This window comes from Mesoplodon bidens, assembly GCF_964165515.1.
Source record: "Mesoplodon bidens genome assembly, contig: HAP1_SCAFFOLD_144, whole genome shotgun sequence".
In the NCBI taxonomy this organism is placed as follows: domain Eukaryota; kingdom Metazoa; phylum Chordata; class Mammalia; order Artiodactyla; family Ziphiidae; genus Mesoplodon; species Mesoplodon bidens.
The window spans coordinates 389,359-403,234 of record NW_027671255.1 but is presented as its reverse complement, the minus strand read 5'-3'; positions in this window follow the sequence as shown (position 1 = coordinate 403,234).

The window sequence follows — 13,876 nt, the reverse complement described above, 5'->3', positions numbered from 1 at the left end:
GCTGCTGCTGAACTGTTCCCACCCTTCCCAGGTGAAACACCTGAATATGTACAAGGGCTTGAAAGCCTAGAGGAAGGGCCGTGGAGCCACACCAGCAACAGCACGCAGGCCACCTTGGTGCCTGCAGGTCAGCCAGGATGGTCCTGGCCCCGGGCGCTCTTCTGGAAGCTTTCCATTGCCCTGCCTGAGATACCCCTCCTGTCCCGGCCCCCACTCCTTTTTTTCCTTCCTCACCTCAGCCCGGAGAGATATTCCAGTGGAAGTTATGGGTGACACATCCTCTTCTTTACAGGTGGCAGCCTGGCAACTCCTGCAGAAAGTCCAGCAGAGCCCCACTCACACCGGGCCACCCACAAAGCCGTGGACCCTCACACCCTCCCACCAGCACAGCCCCGAGACTGCTGACGGGGCAGAGAATATGGAGTCAGGCACAGCTGCAGGGGCTATTGCTGCCTGGAGTGCTGTTTATATTGACCTCAACCCAGGCACACCTGGGGAGGGCTTGCCGGCAGGGTCAGGCTGCCCAGGTCAGCTAATCCTCAGCCCTCGGGGAATCACATTGCAGAAAATGGACCTCGCTAAGACAGAATATTCGCCAAGGAAAAGAAGCACACAATGCCATTTGCAGCACCGTAGATGAGTCTAGAGGTAATCACGTGACTTGGAGTAAGTCAGAAAGTGAAAGACACATATCATATCATATCACTTATAGGTGTTACCTATAAATTGATACCAGGGCAGATATTTCCACGGAGAAGGGCACTCACAGATTCATTAAACAAACTTATGGTTCACCAAAGGAAAGGTGTGAGGATTGAATTCATTATGATATTGGGGTTAACAGACATATACAAACACAGTAGACGTATATAATCACCAAAGACCTACGGAGTACCAAGAGAAGACTACTCAACATTCTGTCATAACGAACATGGGAAAAGGATCCCAGGAAGAACAGACATATGTATATGTGTAAAAGAACCACCTCTTGCACACCTACAACAAGCTAAACGTTGTACTCAAACTTGCTGTAATAAAAAATAAAAAATTAAATTAAAAACACGAACAAGAATTAGTGAGAAAAACTTGAGGGGCTTTCTCCTGGTACATTCCGTTCTACATTCCAATCTAGAACGCGACTTCCATTGAGGCTCTGCTGCCCTAGTAACCAGATTTGGTAAGGGAGAACTGCTGCCACCTTGTGGCCGTTTCACACAACAGCAGCTTTAATCCCAGCGCTAATGGTCAGTGGATATTCCAAATCATTACAGGCCTGTAAATGACCCCTGCCCTGAAAACCAATCCTGGGGTCATTTATCGACCAAAAAATTCAAAAGACGTCCATATTTCAAAACGACAGTTTCAAGAGGCATATTTCACGCACATTAGTGTTCTGCTTCTTTTGATTTCATTCCTTCTTTGTTAAAAAAACGGGAATGGAAAAAGGCAACCCTCAGAATGGGCGAAAACTTTCACAAACGAATCAATGGACAAAGGTTTAATCTCCAATATATATGAACAGCTCATGCAGCTTAATATTAATACAACAAACAACCCAATACAAAAATGGGCAGAAGATCTAAATAGACGTTTCTTCAAAGAAGACACAGAGATGGCCAAGACGCACATGAAAAGCTGCTCAACATCACTAATTATTAGAGAAATGCAAATCAAAACTACAATGAGGTAAGACCTCACACCTGTTAGAATCGGCATCATCAGATAATCTACAAACAACAAATTCTGGGGAGGGTGTGGACAAAAGGAACCCTCTTCCGCTCTTGGTGGGAATGTAAATTGATACAGTCACTATGGAGAACAGTATGGAGGTTCCTTTAAAAAACTAAAAAGAGAATTACCATAGGATCCAGCAATCCCACTTCTGGGCATATACCCAGAGAAAACCATAAATCACAGAGACACATTCACCACAATGTTCATTGCAGCACTATTTACAATAGCCAGGTAATTGAAGCAACCTAAATGCCCACAGACAGACGAATGGATAAAGATGTGGTACATATATAAAATGGAATATTACTCAGCCATAAAAAGGAATGAAACTGGGTCATTTGTAGAGAAGTTGATGGATCTAGAGACTGTCATACAGAGTGAAGTAAGTCAGAAAGAGAAAAACAAATATTGTATATTAATGCCTATATGTGGAACCTAGAAAAATGCTACAGATGAACTGGTTTGCAGGGCAGAAATAGAGACACAGAGGTACAGAACAAAGTATGGACACAAAGTGGGGGAAGCCATGGGGTGTTGGTGGTGGGATGAGTTGGGAGATTGGGATTGACCTGTATACATGTCTATGCATAAAATAGATAACTAATAATAACGTACTGTATAAAAAAATAAATAAAATTAAATTTCAAAAATTTTAAAAATAAAATGTAAAAATAAAACAGAAAAAATGTTCTTCCATTCACACTGATGTATTTATAAGAATGAATTATTTCCATGCTTATATCCATAAATACATAAAAGAGGAATAAAATCTAACTTGAACCAAAAAAGAAAAAATAAAACTGAACCTAACAGTTATACAGAGGAAAACACTACCAAGGCACTTGCTCCAGTGGTAAACAATTCTAAAATTGGTCAGAGGTGGGGAATCATCTCCCATAGAGCCAGCAGCCCCGCCCGCCCACGCAAGGAGCGTCCTTATTGCAAAGCTGGGGGACCGTGCCGAGGCCTCTGTGAGTAAACGTGAGCTGAGCCCCAGGCCAGCTGCTGCTGCACTGTTCCCACCCTTCCCAGGTGAAACACCTGAATATGTACAAGGGCTTGAAAGCCTAGAGGAAGGGCCGTGGAGCCACACCAGCGACAGCACGCAGGCCACCTTGGTGCCTGCAGGTCAGCCAGGATGGTCCTGGCCACGGGCGCTCTTCTGGAAGCTTTCCATTGCCCTGCCTGAGATACCCCTCCTGTCCCGGCCCCCACTCCTTTTTTTCCTTCCTCACCTCAGCCCGGAGAGATATTCCAGTGGAAGTTATGGGTGACACATCCTCTTCTTTACAGGTGGCAGCCTGGCAACTCCTCCTGAAGTCCAGCAGAGCCCCACTCACACCGGGCCACCCACAAAGCCGTGGACCCTCACACCCTCCCACCAGCACAGCCCCGAGACTGCTGACGGGGCAGAGAATATGGAGTCAGGCACAGCTGCAGGGGCTATTGCTGCCTGGAGTGCTGTTTATATTGACCTCAACCCAGGCACACCTGGGGAGGGCTTGCCGGCAGGGTCAGGCTGCCCAGGTCAGCTAATCCTCAGCCCTCGGGGAATCACATTGCAGAAAATGGACCTCGCTAAGACAGAATATTCGCCAAGGAAAAGAAGCACACAATGCCATTTGCAGCACCGTAGATGAGTCTAGAGGTAATCACGTGACTTGGAGTAAGTCAGAAAGTGAAAGACACATATCATATCATATCACTTATAGGTGTTACCTATAAATTGATACCAGGGCAGATATTTCCACGGAGAAGGGCAATCACAGATTCATTAAACAAACTTATGGTTCACCAAAGGAAAGGTGTGAGGATTGAATTCATTATGATATTGGGGTTAACAGACATATACAAACACAGTAGACGTATATAATCACCAAAGACCTACGGAGTACCAAGAGAAGACTACTCAACATTCTGTCATAACGAACATGGGAAAAGGATCCCAGGAAGAACAGACATATGTATATGTGTAAAAGAACCACCTCTTGCACACCTACAACAAGCTAAACGTTGTACTCAAACTTGCTGTAATAAAAAATAAAAAATTAAATTAAAAACACGAACAAGAATTAGTGAGAAAAACTTGAGGGGCTTTCTCCTGGTACATTCCGTTCTACATTCCAATCTAGAACGTGAATTCCATTGAGGCTCTGCTGCCCTAGTAACCAGATTAGGTAAGGGAGAACTGCTGCCACCTTGTGGCCGTTTCACACAACAGCAGCTTTAATCCCAGCGCTAATGGTCAGTGGATATTCCAAATCATTACAGGCCTGTAAATGACCCCTGCCCTGAAAACCAATCCTGGGGTCATTTATCGACCAAAAAATTCAAAAGACGTCCATATTTCAAAACGACAGTTTCAAGAGGCATATTTCACGCACATTAGTGTTCTGCTTCTTTTGATTTCATTCCTTCTTTGTTAAAAAAACGGGAATGGAAAAAGGCAACCCTCAGAATGGGCGAAAACTTTCACAAACGAATCAATGGACAAAGGTTTAATCTCCAATATATATGAACAGCTCATGCAGCTTAATATTAATACAACAAACAACCCAATACAAAAATGGGCAGAAGATCTAAATAGACGTTTCTTCAAAGAAGACACAGAGATGGCCAAGACGCACATGAAAAGCTGCTCAACATCACTAATTATTAGAGAAATGCAAATCAAAACTACAATGAGGTAAGACCTCACACCTGTTAGAATCGGCATCATCAGATAATCTACAAACAACAAATTCTGGGGAGGGTGTGGACAAAAGGAAACCTCTTCCGCTATTGGTGGGAATGTAAATTGATACAGTCACTATGGAGAACAGTATGGAGGTTCCTTTAAAAAACTAAAAAGAGAATTACCATAGGATCCAGCAATCCCACTTCTGGGCATATACCCAGAGAAAACCATAAATCACAGAGACACATTCACCACAATGTTCATTGCAGCACTATTTACAATAGCCAGGTAATTGAAGCAACCTAAATGCCCACAGACAGACGAATGGATAAAGATGTGGTACATATATAAAATGGAATATTACTCAGCCATAAAAAGGAATGAAACTGGGTCATTTGTAGAGAAGTTGATGGATCTAGAGACTGTCATACAGAGTGAAGTAAGTCAGAAAGAGAAAAACAAATATTGTATATTAATGCCTATATGTGGAACCTAGAAAAATGCTACAGATGAACTGGTTTGCAGGGCAGAAATAGAGACACAGAGGTAGAGAACAAAGTATGGACACAAAGTGGGGGAAGCCTTGGGGTGGTGGTGGTGGGATGAGTTGGGAGATTGGGATTGACCTGTATACATGTCTATGCATAAAATAGATAACTAATAATAACGTACTGTATAAAAAAATAAATAAAATTAAATTTCAAAAATTTTAAAAATAAAATGTAAAAATAAAACAGAAAAAATGTTCTTCCATTCACACTGATGTATTTATAAGAATGAATTATTTCCATGCTTATATCCATAAATACATAAAAGAGGAATAAAATCTAACTTGAACCAAAAAAGAAAAAATAAAACTGAACCTAACAGTTATACAGAGGAAAACACAACCAAGGCACTTGCTCCAGTGGTAAACAATTCTAAAATTGGTCAGAGGTGGGGAATCATCTCCCATAGAGCCAGCAGCCCCGCCTGCCCACGCAAGGAGCGTCCTTATTGCAAAGCTGGGGGACCGTGCCGAGGCCTCTGTGAGTAAACGTGAGCTGAGCCCCAGGCCAGCTGCTGCTGCACTGTTCCCACCCTTCCCAGGTGAAACACCTGAATATGTACAAGGGCTTGAAAGCCTAGAGGAAGGGCCGTGGAGCCACACCAGCGACAGCACGCAGGCCACCTTGGTGCCTGCAGGTCAGCCAGGATGGTCCTGGCCACGGGCGCTCTTCTGGAAGCTTTCCATTGCCCTGCCTGAGATACCCCTCCTGTCCCGGCCCCCACTCCTTTTTTTCCTTCCTCACCTCAGCCCGGAGAGATATTCCAGTGGAAGTTATGGGTGACACATCCTCTTCTTTACAGGTGGCAGCCTGGCAACTCCTGCAGAAAGTCCAGCAGAGCCCCACTCACACCGGGCCACCCACAAAGCCGTGGACCCTCACACCCTCCCACCAGCACAGCCCCGAGACTGCTGACGGGGCAGAGAATATGGAGTCAGGCACAGCTGCAGGGGCTATTGCTGCCTGGAGTGCTGTTTATATTGACCTCAACCCAGGCACACCTGGGGAGGGCTTGCCGGCAGGGTCAGGCTGCCCAGGTCAGCTAATCCTCAGCCCTCGGGGAATCACATTGCAGAAAATGGACCTCGCTAAGACAGAATATTCGCCAAGGAAAAGAAGCACACAATGCCATTTGCAGCACCGTAGATGAGTCTAGAGGTAATCACGTGACTTGGAGTAAGTCAGAAAGTGAAAGACACATATCATATCATATCACTTATAGGTGTTACCTATAAATTGATACCAGGGCAGATATTTCCACGGAGAAGGGCAATCACAGATTCATTAAACAAACTTATGGTTCACCAAAGGAAAGGTGTGAGGATTGAATTCATTATGATATTGGGGTTAACAGACATATACAAACACAGTAGACGTATATAATCACCAAAGACCTACGGAGTACCAAGAGAAGACTACTCAACATTCTGTCATAACGAACATGGGAAAAGGATCCCAGGAAGAACAGACATATGTATATGTGTAAAAGAACCACCTCTTGCACACCTACAACAAGCTAAACGTTGTACTCAAACTTGCTGTAATAAAAAATAAAAAATTAAATTAAAAACACGAACAAGAATTAGTGAGAAAAACTTGAGGGGCTTTCTCCTGGTACATTCCGTTCTACATTCCAATCTAGAACGCGACTTCCATTGAGGCTCTGCTGCCCTAGTAACCAGATTTGGTAAGGGAGAACTGCTGCCACCTTGTGGCCGTTTCACACAACAGCAGCTTTAATCCCAGCGCTAATGGTCAGTGGATATTCCAAATCATTACAGGCCTGTAAATGACCCCTGCCCTGAAAACCAATCCTGGGGTCATTTATCGACCAAAAAATTCAAAAGACGTCCATATTTCAAAACGACAGTTTCAAGAGGCATATTTCACGCACATTAGTGTTCTGCTTCTTTTGATTTCTTTCTTTCTTTGTTAAAAAAACGGGAATGGAAAAAGGCAACCCTCAGAATGGGCGAAAACTTTCACAAACGAATCAATGGACAAAGGTTTAATCTCCAATACATATAAACAGCTCATGCAGCTTAATATTAATAAAACAAACAACCCAATACAAAAATGGGCAGAAGATCTAAATAGACGTTTCTTCAAAGAAGACACAGAGATGGCCAAGACGCACATGAAAAGCTGCTCAACATCACTAATTATTAGAGAAATGCAAATCAAAACTACAATGAGGTAAGACCTCACACCTGTTAGAATCGGCATCATCAGATAATCTACAAACAACAAATTCTGGGGAGGGTGTGGACAAAAGGAACCCTCTTCCGCTCTTGGTGGGAATGTAAATTGATACAGTCACTATGGAGAACAGTATGGAGGTTCCCTTAAAAAACTAAAAAGAGAATTACCATAGGATCCAGCAATCCCACTTCTGGGCATATACCCAGAGAAAATCATAAATCACAAAGACACATTCACCACAATGTTCATTGCAGCACTATTTACAATAGCCAGGTAATGGAAGCAACCTAAATGGCCACAGACAGACGAATGGATAAAGATGTGGTACATATATAAAATGGAATATTACTCAGCCATAAAAAGGAATGAAACTGGGTCATTTGTAGAGAAGTTGATGGATCTAGAGACTGTCATACAGAGTGAAGTAAGTCAGAAAGAGAAAAACAAATATTGTATATTAATGCCTATATGTGGAACCTAGAAAAATGCTACAGATGAACTGGTTTGCAGGGCAGAAATAGAGACACAGAGGTAGAGAACAAACGTATGGACACAAAGTGGGGGAAGCCATGGGGTGGTGGTGGTGGGATGAGTTGGGAGATTGGGATTGACCTGTATACATGTCTATGCATAAAATAGATAACTAATAATAACCTACTGTATAAAAAAAATAAATAAAATTAAATTTCAAAAATTTTAAAAATAAAATGTAAAAATAAAACAGAAAATATGTTCTTCCATTCACACTGATGTATTTATAAGAATGAATTATTTCCATGCTTATATCCATAAATACATAAAAGAGGAATAAAATCTAACTTGAACCAAAAAAGCAAAAAAAAAAACTAAACCTAACAGTTATACAGAGGAAAACACTACCAAGGCACTTGCTCCAGTGGTAAACAATTCTGAAATTGGTCAGAGGTGGGGAATCATCTCCCATAGAGCCAGCAGCCCCACCCGCCCACGCAAGGAGCGTCCTTATTGCAAAGCTGGGGGACCGTGCCCAGGCCTCTGTGAGTAAACGTGAGCTGAGCCCCAGGCCAGCTGCTGCTGAACTGTTCCCACCCTTCCCAGGTGAAACACCTGAATATGTACAAGGGCTTGAAAGCCTAGAGGAAGGGCCGTGGAGCCACACCAGCAACAGCACGCAGGCCACCTTGGTGCCTGCAGGTCAGCCAGGATGGTCCTGGCCACGGGCGCTCTTCTGGAAGCTTTCCATTGCCCTGCCTGAGATACCCCTCCTGTCCCGGCCCCCACTCCTTTTTTTCCTTCCTCACCTCAGCCCGGAGAGATATTCCAGTGGAAGTTATGGGTGACACATCCTCTTCTTTACAGGTGGCAGCCTGGCAACTCCTGCAGAAAGTCCAGCAGAGACCCACTCACACCGGGCCACCCACAAAGCCGTGGACCCTCACACCCTCCCACCAGCACAGCCCCGAGACTGCTGACGGGGCAGAGAATATGGAGTCAGGCACAGCTGCAGGGGCTATTGCTGCCTGGAGTGCTGTTTACATTGACCTCAACCCAGGCACACCTGGGGAGGGCTTGCCGGCTGGGTCAGGCTGCCCAGGTCAGCTAATCCTCAGCCCTCGGGGAATCACATTGCAGAAAATGGACCTCGCTAAGACAGAATATTCGCCAACGAAAAGAAGCACACAATGCCATTTGCAGCACCGTAGATGAGTCTAGAGGTAATCACGTGACTTGGAGTAAGTCAGAAAGTGAAAGACACATATCATATCATATCACTTATAGGTGTTACCTATAAATTGATACCAGGGCAGATATTTCCACGGAGAAGGGCAATCACAGATTCATTAAACAAACTTATGGTTCACCAAAGGAAAGGTGTGAGGATTGAATTCATTATGATATTGGGGTTAACAGACATATACAAACACAGTAGACGTATATAATCACCAAAGACCTACGGAGTACCAAGAGAAGACTACTCAACATTCTGTCATAACGAACATGGGAAAAGGATCCCAGGAAGAACAGACATATGTATATGTGTAAAAGAACCACCTCTTGCACACCTACAACAAGCTAAACGTTGTACTCAAACTTGCTGTAATAAAAAATAAAAAATTAAATTAAAAACACGAACAAGAATTAGTGAGAAAAACTTGAGGGGCTTTCTCCTGGTACATTCCGTTCTACATTCCAATCTAGAACGTGAATTCCATTGAGGCTCTGCTGCCCTAGTAACCAGATTAGGTAAGGGAGAACTGCTGCCACCTTGTGGCCGTTTCACACAACAGCAGCTTTAATCCCAGCGCTAATGGTCAGTGGATATTCCAAATCATTACAGGCCTGTAAATGACCCCTGCCCTGAAAACCAATCCTGGGGTCATTTATCGACCAAAAAATTCAAAAGACGTCCATATTTCAAAACGACAGTTTCAAGAGGCATATTTCACGCACATTAGTGTTCTGCTTCTTTTGATTTCATTCCTTCTTTGTTAAAAAAACGGGAATGGAAAAAGGCAACCCTCAGAATGGGCGAAAACTTTCACAAACGAATCAATGGACAAAGGTTTAATCTCCAATATATATGAACAGCTCATGCAGCTTAATATTAATACAACAAACAACCCAATACAAAAATGGGCAGAAGATCTAAATAGACGTTTCTTCAAAGAAGACACAGAGATGGCCAAGACGCACATGAAAAGCTGCTCAACATCACTAATTATTAGAGAAATGCAAATCAAAACTACAATGAGGTAAGACCTCACACCTGTTAGAATCGGCATCATCAGATAATCTACAAACAACAAATTCTGGGGAGGGTGTGGACAAAAGGAACCCTCTTCCGCTCTTGGTGGGAATGTAAATTGATACAGTCACTATGGAGAACAGTATGGAGGTTCCTTTAAAAAACTAAAAAGAGAGTTACCATAGGATCCAGCAATCCCACTTCTGGGCATATACCCAGAGAAAACCATAAATCACAGAGACACATTCACCACAATGTTCATTGCAGCACTATTTACAATAGCCAGGTAATTGAAGCAACCTAAATGCCCACAGACAGACGAATGGATAAAGATGTGGTACATATATAAAATGGAATATTACTCAGCCATAAAAAGGAATGAAACTGGGTCATTTGTAGAGAAGTTGATGGATCTAGAGACTGTCATACAGAGTGAAGTAAGTCAGAAAGAGAAAAACAAATATTGTATATTAATGCCTATATGTGGAACCTAGAAAAATGCTACAGATGAACTGGTTTGCAGGGCAGAAATAGAGACACAGAGGTAGAGAACAAACGTATGGACACAAAGTGGGGGAAGCCATGGGGTGGTGGTGGTTGGATGAGTTGGGAGATTGGGATTGACCTGTATACATGTCTATGCATAAAATAGATAACTAATAATAACGTACTGTATAAAAAAATAAATAAAATTAAATTTCAAAAATTTTAAAAATAAAATGTAAAAATAAAACAGAAAAAATGTTCTTCCATTCACACTGATGTATTTATAAGAATGAATTATTTCCATGCTTATATCCATAAATACATAAAAGAGGAATAAAATCTAACTTGAACCAAAAAAGAAAAAATAAAACTGAACCTAACAGTTATACAGAGGAAAACACAACCAAGGCACTTGCTCCAGTGGTAAACAATTCTAAAATTGGTCAGAGGTGGGGAATCATCTCCCATAGAGCCAGCAGCCCCGCCCGCCCACGCAAGGAGCGTCCTTATTGCAAAGCTGGGGGACCGTGCCGAGGCCTCTGTGAGTAAACGTGAGCTGAGCCCCAGGCCAGCTGCTGCTGCACTGTTCCCACCCTTCCCAGGTGAAACACCTGAATATGTACAAGGGCTTGAAAGCCTAGAGGAAGGGCCGTGGAGCCACACCAGCGACAGCACGCAGGCCACCTTGGTGCCTGCAGGTCAGCCAGGATGGTCCTGGCCACGGGCGCTCTTCTGGAAGCTTTCCATTGCCCTGCCTGAGATACCCCTCCTGTCCCGGCCCCCACTCCTTTTTTTCCTTCCTCACCTCAGCCCGGAGAGATATTCCAGTGGAAGTTATGGGTGACACATCCTCTTCTTTACAGGTGGCAGCCTGGCAACTCCTGCAGAAAGTCCAGCAGAGCCCCACTCACACCGGGCCACCCACAAAGCCGTGGACCCTCACACCCTCCCACCAGCACAGCCCCGAGACTGCTGACGGGGCAGAGAATATGGAGTCAGGCACAGCTGCAGGGGCTATTGCTGCCTGGAGTGCTGTTTATATTGACCTCAACCCAGGCACACCTGGGGAGGGCTTGCCGGCAGGGTCAGGCTGCCCAGGTCAGCTAATCCTCAGCCCTCGGGGAATCACATTGCAGAAAATGGACCTCGCTAAGACAGAATATTCGCCAAGGAAAAGAAGCACACAATGCCATTTGCAGCACCGTAGATGAGTCTAGAGGTAATCACGTGACTTGGAGTAAGTCAGAAAGTGAAAGACACATATCATATCATATCACTTATAGGTGTTACCTATAAATTGATACCAGGGCAGATATTTCCACGGAGAAGGGCAATCACAGATTCATTAAACAAACTTATGGTTCACCAAAGGAAAGGTGTGAGGATTGAATTCATTATGATATTGGGGTTAACAGACATATACAAACACAGTAGACGTATATAATCACCAAAGACCTACGGAGTACCAAGAGAAGACTACTCAACATTCTGTCATAACGAACATGGGAAAAGGATCCCAGGAAGAACAGACATATGTATATGTGTAAAAGAACCACCTCTTGCACACCTACAACAAGCTAAACGTTGTACTCAAACTTGCTGTAATAAAAAATAAAAAATTAAATTAAAAACACGAACAAGAATTAGTGAGAAAAACTTGAGGGGCTTTCTCCTGGTACATTCCGTTCTACATTCCAATCTAGAACGCGACTTCCATTGAGGCTCTGCTGCCCTAGTAACCAGATTTGGTAAGGGAGAACTGCTGCCACCTTGTGGCCGTTTCACACAACAGCAGCTTTAATCCCAGCGCTAATGGTCAGTGGATATTCCAAATCATTACAGGCCTGTAAATGACCCCTGCCCTGAAAACCAATCCTGGGGTCATTTATCGACCAAAAAATTCAAAAGACGTCCATATTTCAAAACGACAGTTTCAAGAGGCATATTTCACGCACATTAGTGTTCTGCTTCTTTTGATTTCTTTCTTTCTTTGTTAAAAAAACGGGAATGGAAAAAGGCAACCCTCAGAATGGGCGAAAACTTTCACAAACGAATCAATGGACAAAGGTTTAATCTCCAATACATATAAACAGCTCATGCAGCTTAATATTAATAAAACAAACAACCCAATACAAAAATGGGCAGAAGATCTAAATAGACGTTTCTTCAAAGAAGACACAGAGATGGCCAAGACGCACATGAAAAGCTGCTCAACATCACTAATTATTAGAGAAATGCAAATCAAAACTACAATGAGGTAAGACCTCACACCTGTTAGAATCGGCATCATCAGATAATCTACAAACAACAAATTCTGGGGAGGGTGTGGACAAAAGGAACCCTCTTCCGCTCTTGGTGGGAATGTAAATTGATACAGTCACTATGGAGAACAGTATGGAGGTTCCCTTAAAAAACTAAAAAGAGAATTACCATAGGATCCAGCAATCCCACTTCTGGGCATATACCCAGAGAAAATCATAAATCACAAAGACACATTCACCACAATGTTCATTGCAGCACTATTTACAATAGCCAGGTAATGGAAGCAACCTAAATGGCCACAGACAGACGAATGGATAAAGATGTGGTACATATATAAAATGGAATATTACTCAGCCATAAAAAGGAATGAAACTGGGTCATTTGTAGAGAAGTTGATGGATCTAGAGACTGTCATACAGAGTGAAGTAAGTCAGAAAGAGAAAAACAAATATTGTATATTAATGCCTATATGTGGAACCTAGAAAAATGCTACAGATGAACTGGTTTGCAGGGCAGAAATAGAGACACAGAGGTAGAGAACAAACGTATGGACACAAAGTGGGGGAAGCCATGGGGTGGTGGTGGTGGGATGAGTTGGGAGATTGGGATTGACCTGTATACATGTCTATGCATAAAATAGATAACTAATAATAACCTACTGTATAAAAAAAATAAATAAAATTAAATTTCAAAAATTTTAAAAATAAAATGTAAAAATAAAACAGAAAATATGTTCTTCCATTCACACTGATGTATTTATAAGAATGAATTATTTCCATGCTTATATCCATAAATACATAAAAGAGGAATAAAATCTAACTTGAACCAAAAAAGCAAAAAAAAAAAACTAAACCTAACAGTTATACAGAGGAAAACACTACCAAGGCACTTGCTCCAGTGGTAAACAATTCTGAAATTGGTCAGAGGTGGGGAATCATCTCCCATAGAGCCAGCAGCCCCACCCGCCCACGCAAGGAGCGTCCTTATTGCAAAGCTGGGGGACCGTGCCCAGGCCTCTGTGAGTAAACGTGAGCTGAGCCCCAGGCCAGCTGCTGCTGAACTGTTCCCACCCTTCCCAGGTGAAACACCTGAATATGTACAAGGGCTTGAAAGCCTAGAGGAAGGGCCGTGGAGCCACACCAGCAACAGCACGCAGGCCACCTTGGTGCCTGCAGGTCAGCCAGGATGGTCCTGGCCACGGGCGCTCTTCTGGAAGCTTTCCATTGCCCTGCCTGAGATACC